Below are 12,925 nucleotides of genomic sequence, written 5' to 3' on the forward strand. Positions count from 1 at the left end.
TCTTGGAGTGTTGTAGGGTTAATGGGAAATGATCCTGTCTGTTAGGTCTGCATGCTTTCTTTCGAACGTTTGTCTGAGGCCTATGAGCAGGTTGCCTTCCTGTCTGCTTTGAGAATGGGATGTGGAGCAAGAGGATTTCTTTTCCCTTCCTGTTTTCCCCTCTTTTTCTCACCTCTGCTGAAGGCATTTCCTTGTTCAGGCTACGGTTACATAGGTCTCAGCGGCCTCTGGTGGTCATTCTTCATGCTTGAGCATAGCCATTGAGCACTTGGTCTTTGCCTGACATCTGAATGTGTACAAATGCTTTACCCCAGGGCCGCTGAGACCAGATGTAGTGTTCTACTGCAGCCTCAGATGGGATCAACAAGCTACACAATGTGTTAGAGCTGAGGACTTTGCTGGTCTGTGTGGATTGGTACCACATTTGAAAGGAAACTGGGGGTGAGGTGTAGAGTGTAAAATGAAAAAGCCCATGTTTATGTTGAAGGCAAACTCATTTCACATGAAGGTTGCAGCAATCTATCCATCATATATTTCATGGCGTTGAACTCTGCTATTGTTTGCACAAGGAGACTTAACCACTCGGGCATTTGTTGTCTCACACCATCAGCTTTGTGTAATGTGGGACTTTGCTGTGGCCTTTTGATTAGAATTTCAGTGCCACATCTCTGACCACCTTCGGGGTGAATCGGGTACTAAATCCTCGTGCCGCAGTATCTATAATACTGAATGCTTTGCTTTGATTGGAGTGTTGTAAAATGCAGATCTATTGTCATGAGTTTTGATTTGTATAAGTAACCTTGAATTTAGCATTTTTCCATATTTAGTGTTTTTTATTAAAGGCTTTTTTTACTCTAGGCCTTTCTGCATGAGAATTGTACGGTCGCAGTGCAACCTTCCTTTTATAAACTTAACTGGAAATTTTCAGCCATTCAGCATCGAGCTAGTACTAGTGGGCACTAAACATGCAGAGCCCAGAACTGAGAAATGGGAAAGTGAATATTAGGCTTCCATTCCTTATCAAAGGACGTCTTTGTATAATAAAATCATCTTGTAAGTGAGCTATGTTTCATGCTGAGTAAGTGCAGAAATGAAACCTACACAAATGTTTTAAAAAAAAATTTTTTTTGAAGCCTGTACAGTTTGATGGCCTTGTTAAAAGGCTTGCCTGTTCTCTTACTCCAACCATTATAATGATGGTAGAATGAAACACCTACTCCTCTGTGTAGGCGTTGAGATGATGGTTCAAAGATCAATTTGTATCCAAGCAACATTTTCATCTACCTCCAATGTAAGTAGGTTACGTAAGCAGGAGCGTTTTTCTATGCCTGAAGTTCCTGAGGGAGTGGCGAGGAGTTTTGGTTGTCGCTGTACCTTTCCCAGAAATTGCAACAGATAGTTAACGTTACTGACCTATCCTGGAACAATGAGATTATACAAGATCACACCTTTTTCTGAGCACTACATGTGTTTGGAAGAGGGAAGGAGTTGTGCAAGATCTGATAGTCTTGTTACTGCTTATGTTGCATGTTGTCAATTAATAAGGAAACTGTAGATTTGATAGCACAAAAGGAGATCATTTTAACCCATTACATCTTTTGCTCCCTGAAATAATCTATTCACATAAATCCCTTCCCTTTACCTTTTTTTTAAATAATTGCTGAGAAAAAAAAATCCACTTCCTATTTAAAAGCCATCTGTCAGTCTACTGAGGCATTGCTTATGGGAGTCGAGACCACTTAGTGTTTACATCAAGTAGAATTAGAGGGCGGAGGGTACGATAGCTTAGTAGTTATTGGACTGGAATCCAATGGTTGGAGTTCCGGTTCCGCCATGGCTAGATGTATTGAATTCAATAAATCTGTTAATTTGTGAGTTGGCATCAGATCATGTGATCATGAGTTTCTGGATTGGTGTTTTTTTTAAAAAAAAGACAAATTGGTCTACTAATGTCCTTCAGGGACAGACAGCTGCGCAGTCTGACCTACATGCAATGCCAGTCCCAAATTTTTTGACTCTTGATGCTTTCTGGGCACCTGGGGTGGGTAATAAATACTGCCATACCAGTGGCCTATCCCAAAAGCAACTATAGAACAATAAGTAATTGAAGGGGTTGTGACAAGCGGAGGATTCCGGCCAACAGGCCAGTTTTCCTCAGATGGTGGAGAGAGAAGACGCAGTTCACTGCTCAAATGGCCAGTTACATTGCTGAGTAGGGAATGCTGTACTCTGGATTGTTTCTTGGTGCAGTAATGGGCAAGGAAGGGAAGAGGTAGTATTGCCTTGTTGAGCATGTTTTGCCCAAACATGCTTTTCTGAAGTGGAGAGAGCTGGGACTCCTACAGTAACTTGGCAAGCTTTTCTGTGCAGCTTTGGGAGTGAGCCATGAGTTATTTGGATACTCCGTGTGGGGAAGGGGCTGGAACCTCAAGTGCTTTTGTGGATGGAGTGGGGGCAGTGAGGGTTTCTCTGCCGATTGCAGGACAGCAAGGGGTAACTCGAGGGCAGTATGGTGGGGCTGTCAATAATAGTTTGACCCCGCTGTATTTAACCTTCATGCTGGTCAAATATACATTATATACGCTGGTTCAGTCTGTCTTGAATCTTTATGATGTATGCTAATTGCTCTTGAACTCTCCCTTTATTCTTTCGGCAGTAGTTTCAAAATAAAGCTGTCTAGTTTCTGACTGGAGGTCTACTCAATATTTTTATTGCAATTTACCTTTCAGAAGCATATCCACTGAGCCAGAGAAATAGAATTCCAGCCTTCGTTAAGAGATGGATTTGAATCAGACAATGCTGGTAATACACAACAGGTCTGTCACCGTGCGAACAGAAAGGTTGAACTTTTGAGGTTCAGAAAAATGTTTGTGTATGGGTAAATTGTGTTGAACTGAGATGTTAATTGTTTAATCTTTACAGACACTTATGGAGTTGCTGTGCTTTTCCAGCGTTATTTTTGTCTGCATTTAAGATTCTAAACAGTTTGTTGTGCTGTTTAACCGATTATGTTCCTTTTTGTACAGCTGCACAGAGTAGGATGGGAAGAAGAATTACACTGGTTATAACTGTGAGCAAAATAGCACAGTTTGCGGTTACAGAAGGATCTAGATATTTCACATAACTGGGGCAGTAAGTAGATAGAGATCTCATTAAGTCATTATCATGGGAGCAAGAAACCAAAAGAAGCAGTAGCATTAAATGGAGTGAGCACATGATTAGTGAAGAGATCTAGAAATGTAATGGATAAATGCACAATGCATGGCCGTTGTGAAAAAGCAAATGAAGTACAAAAATACATTAGCAGGGGGGATAGAGTTGAAGTCTGAAGATGTGGTATTGTTGCTGTATAAGCTATTGGTCACATTTCATTGAGCATACTGTGCGCTGTCTCACCCAATTGTGGGAAGAATGTTGCGATTGAGAGACGGGTAACGGTACTTGGAATTTAACTTTGGGAAAGGTTACCAGAGTTGAATGTGTTTACTTTTGGAATAGAGGACTCTTTCAGGTGATGCAATAAAAGATTTTAAGATTGCAAAGGCAAATGATTCAGTGGGGGATGTTCAAAAACCAGGGTTGATGGTGAGTGGGGTGAGAGTTCGTAATGTGAAAAGGAGTCATGGAACTTCAGGAATAAACCCAGTTATCCTACTCGCTGTATACATTTATCCTTCCCCTCTCCAGAAATGTGGCCTAATTTCAATCCATTGATATGGGCTTCTGCTGACTTTCTCTGGCAATTAATTTTTCAACTTTAAGTCTTGAGCATTAATAAAGCATGGGTCACATTTTTAGTGAATTATTGAACTAGTTCGGCTGAGACTGAAAGAAACCTGGGAATTGGAGACTTCAAACTTAACCTGTCCAATTATTGCAGAGCAGCAATCTATTAAGCAAACTGTATGCTCAGCTCTACTATAAACCTGGAGCTATCATGAAGCTGTATGGTGCTCTGCTGCTCATCTACCTTGAATGCTGTGCTCAGCTCTGGCCAGATATGTAAAGAAAACCTCCAATTGTTGGAAATTATGCAGAAAAAGGGTGTGAAGCTAATCCTAATGTTGAAGGACTGTTATGAAGAAAGGTTCAGAAAACTTGGGAGGGAGTGCATGAGTGGGGATCTTGTTTAAAAGTTGCTAAGTGAAATGGAAAAGGTTAATTCTGACCAACTCAATTGAAATCGCACTTAAAAGGTTTAAGGGTACATGGGCAGAACTTGAGTGAAAGGAAAGTTCTGATCCAATGCCAAAAGGATAGACTTGCATTTATAGAGCATCTTTCACTACCTTGGATGTCCCAAGGTGTTTTACTGCCATGAAGTACTTGAAGTGTAAACACTGTTGTAACACAAGAAATAGGAGCAGGAGTAGACCACATGGCGCATCGAGCCTGCTCCGCCATTCAATACAATCATGGCTGATCTTGGGATTCAACTCCACTTTCCTGCCTGCTCGTCATATCCCCTGATTGCCTGTGAGACTTAAAAAAAAAACTCTCCATCTCAGCCATAAATGTCTTCAATTATGGAGCATCCACCACCCTCTGGGGTAGAGAATTTCAAAGTTTTACAACCCATTGAGTGAAGTAATTTCCCCTCATCGCCGAAATGATTGGCCCCTTATCCTGAGACTGTGCCCCAGTGTTTTAGATTCCTCGACCATAGAAAAATTACGACACAGAAGGAGGCCTTCAGCCCATCGTGTTCGTGCTGGCCGTAAAAACTAGGCACCCAGTCTAATCGCACCTTCCAGCACCTGGTCCATAGCCTTGCAAATTACAGCACGTCAGGTGCATGTCCAGGTACCTTGTTAACAGAATTGAGGGCTTCTGCCTCCACCACCGTTCCTGGCAGTGAATTCATGACCCCCACCACCCTTTGGGCGAAAACATTTTTCCTCATGTCTTCTCCAATCCTTCTACCAATCACCTTTTTAAAAAATCTGTGCTCCCTGGTAATTGACCTCTCCACTAGGGGAAACAGGTCCTTCCTGTCTACTTTAGGCTGCGCTTAACTTTGTACACTTCAATTGAGTCACCCCTCCATCATCTCTGTTCTAAGCAAAACAACCTTAGCCTATCCAATCTTTCCTCATAGCTGCAACTTTAAAGCCCTGGCAACATTCTTGTAAATCTCCTCTGTACTCTCTCTCTCTCCAGAACAATTTTATGTTCTTCCTGTAATGTAACCAGAACTGTACGCAATACTTCAGCTGTGGCCTAACCAGCGTTTTATACCGTTCCAGCATTACATCCCTGCTTTTGTATTCTATACCTTGGCCAATAATGGAAAGCATTCCATATGTCTTCAGCACCCTATCTACTTGTCCTGCCATCTTCAGGGACTGGTGGAAATGCACTCCAAGGTGTCTCACTTCTTCTACCCCTCTCAATACCCTCCGATTTATTGTGTATTCCTTTGCTTTGTTTGCCCTCCCCAAAAGCATTACCTCACACTTCTCTGGATTGAATTCCATTTGCCACTTTTCCGTCCACTCAACCAAACCATTGATATCGTTCTGGAGACAGCTATCCTCTTCACTATCAACTACATGGACAATTTTTGTGTCATCTGCAAATTTCCTAATCGTGCCTCCCGCATTTAATTCCAAATCATGAATATATACCAGAACAAGGGACCCAACACTGAGCCCTGTGGAACGCCACTGGAAACAGCTTTCCATTTGCAAAAACATTTGTCGACTACCCTTTTGTTTCCTGTCACTGAGCCAATTTTGGATCCAACCTGTCACATTCATCAGTATCCCATGGGTTTTTATTTTACTGACCAGTCTGCCATGTGGGACATTACTGAAATCATGTGGACCACATCCACTGCACTATTCTCATAAATCATCCTTGTTACTTCTTCAAAAAACTCGATCAAGTTAGTAAGACATGACCTTCCCTTACCAAATCCATGCTGACATCCTTGAATAATCCGTGCCTTTCTGAATGGCAGTTTAACCTGTCCCTCAGAATTGATAGTTTACCCACCACTGAGGTCAGACTGACGGGCATATAATTATCTGGCCTATCCCTCTCACCCTTTTGAAACTATGGTACAACGTTTGCAGACCTCCAGTCGTCTGGTACCTCTCCTGTATCTAGTGAGGACTTGTAGATGATCCTCAAAGCATCTGCTGTTTCCTCCCTGGCTTCCTTTAACAACCTGGGATGCAATCCATTTGGCCCTGGCGATTTATCCACTTTCAAGGATGTCAGACCCTCTAGTATTTCCTTTCTCCTTATGCTTATTGTGTCTAATATTTTGCGCTCTTTAACTACAATGTCTACATCAACCCTCTCCATTGTGAAGACAGAGACAAACAACTCATTAACAACCCTGCCCACATATTCTGCAACCACGCATAAGTTCCCTTGTACAACTCTGATAAGCCCTACCCTTTCCTTAATTATCCTCTTGCTCTTAATGTACTGATAAAACATCTTTGGGTTTTCCTTGATATTACCTGCCAATATTTTTTTCATGTCCTCTCTTGGGTTTTCTAACTTCTTTTTTTTAACTTCACCCCTGCACTTTCTATTCTCCTCTAGGCTTTCTAAAGTATGAAGTTTTTTGTGATCATCATTAAGCTTTCTTTTGCTGCTTTAATTTGTTAGAGTTCTTTCAGGATATAACCAGCAGAGTGGATAAAGGGGAGTCAGTAGATGTGGTATTTGGATTTTCAGAAGGCGTTCGATAAGGTGCCACATAAAAGATTATTGCACAAAATAGAAGCTCAGGGTATTGGGGGTAATGTATTGGCATGGATTGAGGATTGGCTAACACACAGAAGGCAGAGTCGGGACCTTTGGGTCTTTTTCAGGTTGGAAAGCCGTAACTCGTGGGGTGCCACAAGGATTGGTCCTAGGGCCTCAGCTATTTACTATTTACATTAATGACTTCGAGGAAGGGACAGAGTGTAGTGTCTGCAAATTTGGATACACTATACAAAAATATGTGGGAAGGTGTGTTGTGATGGCACCAGAATCTGCAAAGGGATATAGATAGGTTAAGTGAGTGGGCAAAAACTTGGCAGATGGTGTTCAATGTGGGAAAGTGTGAGGTCATCCACTTTGGTAGGAAGAATAAAAAGGCAGATTATTATTTAGATGGAGATAGACTACAAAATACTGCAGTACAGAGGGATCTAGGTGTTCTTGTGTGTGAAACACAAAGGTTAGCATGCAGGTGCAGCAAGTAATTAGTAAGGCGAATGGAATTTTGGCCTTCATTGCTAGGGGGTTAGAGTTTAAAAATAGGGAAGTCCTGTTACAGCTGTACAGGGTGTTGGTGAGGCCACACCTGGAGTAATGCGGACAGTTTTGGTCCCCGTATTTAAAGAAGGATATACTAGCATTCGAGGCGGTTCAGAAAAGGTTCACTGGGCTGATTCCTGGGATGAAGGAGCTGTCTTATTAAGAGCAGCTTAACAGGTTAGGCCTTTATTCATTGGAGTTTAGAAGAATGAGAGGTGATCTTACAGAAACATGTAAGATTTTAAGGGGGCTCGACAGGGTAGATGTGGAGAAGATGTTTCCACTAGTGGGGCATTCTCGAACTAGGGGACATCGTTACAGAATGAGGGGGCACACATTGAAAACTCAGATGCGAAGGAATTTCTTCTGAGGGTGGTAAATCTCTGGAATTCTCTGCCTCAGAGAATTGTGGAGGCTAGGTCACTAAATGTATTTAAGGAGGAGGTAGATAGATTTTTGAAATCTCTGGAGTTGAGGGTTAGGCGGAGCAGGCCCGAAAGAGGAGTTGAGGCCTGGGACAGATCAGCCATGATCTTATTGAATGGTGGGGCTGAATGGCCTATTCCTATTTCTTATGTTCTTAGACAATCTTGGGTGGGCGATTGTCGTCCATCCGGGCAACGTGGCCTGCCCAACGCGGTTGGCTTTGCAGGAAGATGACTTTGCTGGTGATGTTGGCTGTTTCCTGGACTTTAATGTTTGAGATGCGGTCCTGCCAGGGGATCTTGAGGATGCTGTGGAGGCAGCGCTGACAGAAGCACTTTTGAAGGCATACATGAACGGCGGTATGGGACCCATGACTCAGTGCCAGACAGAAGAGTGGTGAGGACTACGGCTTTGTACATTTTGAGTTTAGTCTGTGCTTTGAGGCTGTGGTTGCTCCACACATGTTTGTGGAGTCTACCGAATATACTGTTTGTTTTTGAGAGCCAGTTGTCCACTTCCTTGTCTATGGTGGCATCAAATGAGATGACGCTCCCCAACTAAGTAAATTGCTTGATTGCATTCAGCTCTGTTCTTCTTGGGGTACAGGCTGATGCAGGACTTCAGTTTTCTTTAAGCTGATTTTTAGTCTCATGAGTTTTGCCGCCTCAGAAGAATGTGTTATACGTTGCAGGTCTGACAGAATGTGGGCCAGGAGAGCACAGTCATGGGTGAAAAGAAGTTCACGGATGAGTTTATCTTGTGTCTTTGTGTGAGCCTGAAGACGCCTGAGGTTGAAAAGGCCTCCCTCGAAGCGTACATAAACTCTCTCTTGTTAAGGTCTTCCGTTGTCTGCTGCATCACCATGCTGAAAAAGATGGTAAATATGGTTGGGGCCAGAACACATCCCTGCTTGACACCCTTAGCAATACAGAAAGGACTTGAGAGGTCACTCTTTTGCTTGACTTGTCTGTTTTGATGAAACTGCTTCGCCATGGCCAGGAACCTAGGTGGACATCCAAGTTTTTCAAGGATTTTCTAAAGTCCATCTCCACTCAGTGTCAAATGCCTTGGTGAGGTCCACGAAAGTGACGTACAGGCCCTTGTTTTGCTGATATTTTTCTTGTAATTGTTTGTGGTGCCTCTGCTTGCTCTGAAACCACACTGACTCTCTGGGAGGTTTTCTTCCATAATGGTAGGCACAAGCCTGTTCAGAAGTGTTCGAGCCAGGATCTTCCCAGCAGTAGAAAGGAGGGTGACCCCATGCTACTTGAAACAGTCAGACTTTTTTTTTTTTTCTTTTTTTTGTTTTTGTGCAAGGTGATGATAACGGCATCACTAAGATCCCGTGGAATCCTGCCCTGTTCCCAGCAGACAGTGAAAAACTCCTGGAGCATGGTGTATAGGGCAGGGCCACCATGCTTCAAGGCTTTGGGTGGAATTCCATGGGCCCCAGGGGCTTTGTTGTTCATCTGATTGATGGCAGCCACAGTTTCCTCCAGAGTTGGGCTCTCATCCAGTTCTTCTTTGACAGGCTGTTGTTGGATGTGATTGATGGCAGTATTATGCACTGTGCACTTGGCGCTCAAGACAGTTTCAAAGTGCTCCAACCAGCGATCCAGGACTGACTCCTTGTCGGTGTGTAGGATCTTGCCATCGGCGCTCCTCAAGGGGTTTTGAGTTTGACATGCTAGTCCATAAAGATTTTAGTGCTTCATAGAAACTTGTGTCGCCAGTATCAGCATATAGTTGAGTTTTTTTCCACAAGTGCGATCCACCAGTCATTTTGGATGTTCCTCCAGTTTATATTGAAGGGTGCTGCATGCTTGACAGTAGGCTGTCTTTTTCTCTTGGCTGGCTGAGCCTGATGAGCTGACCTTTTTTATTTTTTAGCAGAGCTTGCATTTCCTTGTCATTTTCATCAAACCAGTCCCTATTCCTCTTGGTGCTGGGTCTGATGACCTTGTTGGAAGTATCCAGTACTGCAGCTTTGCTGATTCCACTCCAGAAGAACGCTGGGAACATATCAGTGAGATCAGGATGTTCCAGTCTAGTCTGTAAGGTTGCTTGATACTTATATCCAAGATGAGATTTGCAGGTTGCTGATTGGAAATTTCTTTGACGAGTTATCTCTAGGCCTGTTCTTGCGCTTGGGCTTGATGTGGAAGTTCAGCTTTGAGCGAATGAGCCGGTGGTCTATATGACGGTCAGCACTGGGCATCATTGACATGGTTAACAAAGATTGTAAATAGCTGAGGCCCCAGCACTGATCCTTACTGCACTCCACTAATTACGGCCTGCCGACTTGAAAATGCCCCATTTATGCCCACTTGCTTCCTGTCAGTTAATAAATCATCTATCCATGCGAATATATTGGCCCAACTCCGTGAGCCCTTATCATGCCTATGAACCTTTTGTGCGATACTTTATCAAATGCCTTTTGGAAATCCAGGTATACTACATCTATTGGTTCCTCTTTATCTGCCTTATTAGTTCCATCCTCAAAAAAACTCCAATAAATTTGTAAAATGGGAGCTCCCTTTCGTAAAATCATGTTGACTTATTCTAATCATACTGTGCTTTTCTAAGTACATTGTTGAGACTTCCTTAATTTCCAGCATTTTCTCAATGACTAACTGGCCTGAAGTTCCCTGTTTTCCCTCTCCCTCCTTGCCAACTTCCAATCTGATGGGACTGTTCCCAAATCTAAGGAATTTTGGAAAATCATAGCACTTCCATTATATCTACAGCTATCTCTTTTAGAACTCTTGGCTGTAGGCCATCAGGTCCCAGAGATTTATCCATTTTAGTCCCTTCAGTTTCTCCAATACTATTTCTCAGCTGATAAGTGAGGAAATACGTTTTTTTTTCAGCCCCTAGATTGCTGTCCATTTCTGGTATGGAACTTGTGTTTTCTACTGTGAAGACTGATACCAAATATTTATAACATAGCAGCCAATTTGTTCCCAGGTCCCAGAAATAGCAGTGAAGCAATGAATGAGCAATACCATTTTGCTTGAGGGAAATAATGCCATGGGGTCTTTCTGTGTCCTCCTGAGTAGGCAGTTTCAACGACTCATCTGAAAGATGGCACTTCTGAGTGCAGCGCTCTCTCAGTGCTTCTTTGGAATGTCAGCCTGGATTTTGTGTTTCATGTCTCTGGAGTGGGACTTGAACATGCAACCTTCTGACTTGGGTGAGACCTCCAGAAGGGATCCATACCTGGAATGGTCGTCTGGATAGAATAGTGGAAGCAAAAATTCAGTTATTGAAGGAGCAGTGAGTTGTTGAAATTGGGAGAAAGCATAGGTTTCAGTGGAAGGATAGGTTGTAGCACTCTTTATGTTGTAAAATATTTTAATTATTTTTGTATTTTACACTGTTAATACTTTGCTATCACATCGTTACTCTCACTTCCTCAGTTCTCGCCAGCCCATTGCTAATGTAAATTCATCGAGCAGAGAATGTTAATAGGAGATACGATAGTGGTATTGAAAATCATGAAGGGTTTAGGTTGAGTAACTGAAGAGAAACTGTTTCCAATGGCTGAAGGGTTGGTAACCAGAGGGCACTGATTTGAGGTGGTTTGGCTAAAGAACCAGAGGCAACATGAGGAAGAAGTTTGTTATACATTTGGAATGCATTGCCTGATAGTGTTGGAAACCAGTTCATTAGTAGCTTTCCAAAGAGAATTGGTTAACTACTTGAAGGAGGAAAAATTGCAGGACTGTGGGGGGGGGGGAAAAAAAGTCAGTGGGTGGAACTATCTGGGTTTCAACCAGCTGGTGCAGACTTGATGGGTCAAATGGCAGCTTCCTGTACTATACTAGTGTATAATGTATTATTAAGTGTCTATGTTGTAGAGATTCTACACGCCTCAATTTGAGTTGTTAAGTGTTGTGTGGCAGTCGTAGTAGTCATGAATTGGGAATAGAATGAATTTGCTTGGGCTTTGTCTGTATAGTTTGGTCGTCTTTTTCATGTTTGCAATGATCATTCTACAGTACAGTTTCCAAAACTGAGTGTGACCATTTTTCTCGCTTGCATTCCTCCGCATCATTTTTGCTCAATAATTAATTAAGTTTATAAGTTTAAACAAAATATGCAATGCTTGACCCTTAACTTGCAAAGACAAGACCAAGTGAGAGTGACTAGAATGGAACTCTTGCACACCTCTGTCTGGGCAAATGGAACAATCCCCGCCCACCCCCTACCCTTTTGACTGTGTGGAATGAAAACCTGCACGCATTCTGTCATTGATAGGTGCTGAGGCGCAGATTTACTTCATGATCCTCCATGTCAGTCATTTCAATTCCCATGTTGGCAGTACGTTGAGGGTTGAAGACATCTCGTGGAGGGGAGGTGGTTCCAACACCATTGTGGTGGAGAAAATCAGTGAACCATCCATCACATAAATTTGCTCAACAAATTTAATTGGCCACCTCTACTGAATCAGTGACTGGGCAGATGGCCTGATGGAAAGGTCTGCAGAAATTCTACTTGTGAGCTTTAATGGACCCCAAGTCCTTTTTTTGTTTCATAAATAAAAACAAGAAATGCTGGAAACACTCAGCAGGTCCTTTTTTTTTTGTTTCATCTCATTGTGGCTGCTCTGCCCTAACATGAGGGAGCAGGTGGCTCTGCTGTTGGCTGGGGAGCAGTGAGAGATGATGTACAATGAAGGGAGACTCCAAGTACAGCATATAGTTGAATGTGTTATTTTGAGATGTGATGCTGAGTTTTATAAGTAGAAGGTAAATATTCACTTCTCCTGTGGGGGGGATGGTGCATAGCAATGGGACCAGACTGTGCAACTGATGCTGTGGACCATGTAACTGTCTGCAGGAGGGTTGCTGGTGACTCATTCTGTGCAAGCTAAGATGGACTCATTGCACATTGCTGAAAGCAGGTCTGCCAACGTGAGCCAAAAATCATTCCACGGTTTCCCTGGAAACCACCTGTGGAGTGAAGAGCTGAGTGCTAAAAGTCAGAGATTTTAGTGCTTCCTTCAAAATAGAAAATCTGGTGTTCACAAATCCAAAGAAGGGACAAAATATCTGCAATGGCTGCACTTAAGGTAATGTGACTAAAATTATTACTGTCGGGTTTATTTAAAGAAAAACTTGAGATTGAATATGTTTATGATTTCCTGTTGAGACTGGCAAATAGTCAGAAAAGGGGAACGATTCACAAAAAGTGAACGTTATTGCATATACAGAAGAGGAAACCCTTTCTGTAA

The 12,925-nt window shown here is 42.7% G+C and overlaps 1 long non-coding RNA gene across 21 annotated transcripts in view; it reads left to right on the plus strand.

Annotated features, from left to right (window-relative positions):
- The window catches only part of LOC137384865 (uncharacterized), a 290,645-nt gene that overhangs the window by 82,871 nt on the left and 194,849 nt on the right, over nt 1-12,925 (plus strand). For 19 of the 21 annotated variants that reach the window (XR_010977693.1, XR_010977691.1, XR_010977692.1 and 16 more), the window contains one exon: nt 2,730-2,816. The exons of the other annotated variants lie outside the window; for them this stretch is intronic. This is a non-coding gene — a long non-coding RNA (uncharacterized lncRNA). The remainder of the gene's footprint in view (nt 1-2,729; nt 2,817-12,925) is intronic. 21 annotated transcript variants of the gene reach the window in all.

Source organism: Heterodontus francisci, chromosome 27, assembly GCF_036365525.1.
Source record: "Heterodontus francisci isolate sHetFra1 chromosome 27, sHetFra1.hap1, whole genome shotgun sequence".
NCBI classification, from domain to species: Eukaryota; Metazoa; Chordata; class Chondrichthyes; order Heterodontiformes; family Heterodontidae; genus Heterodontus; species Heterodontus francisci.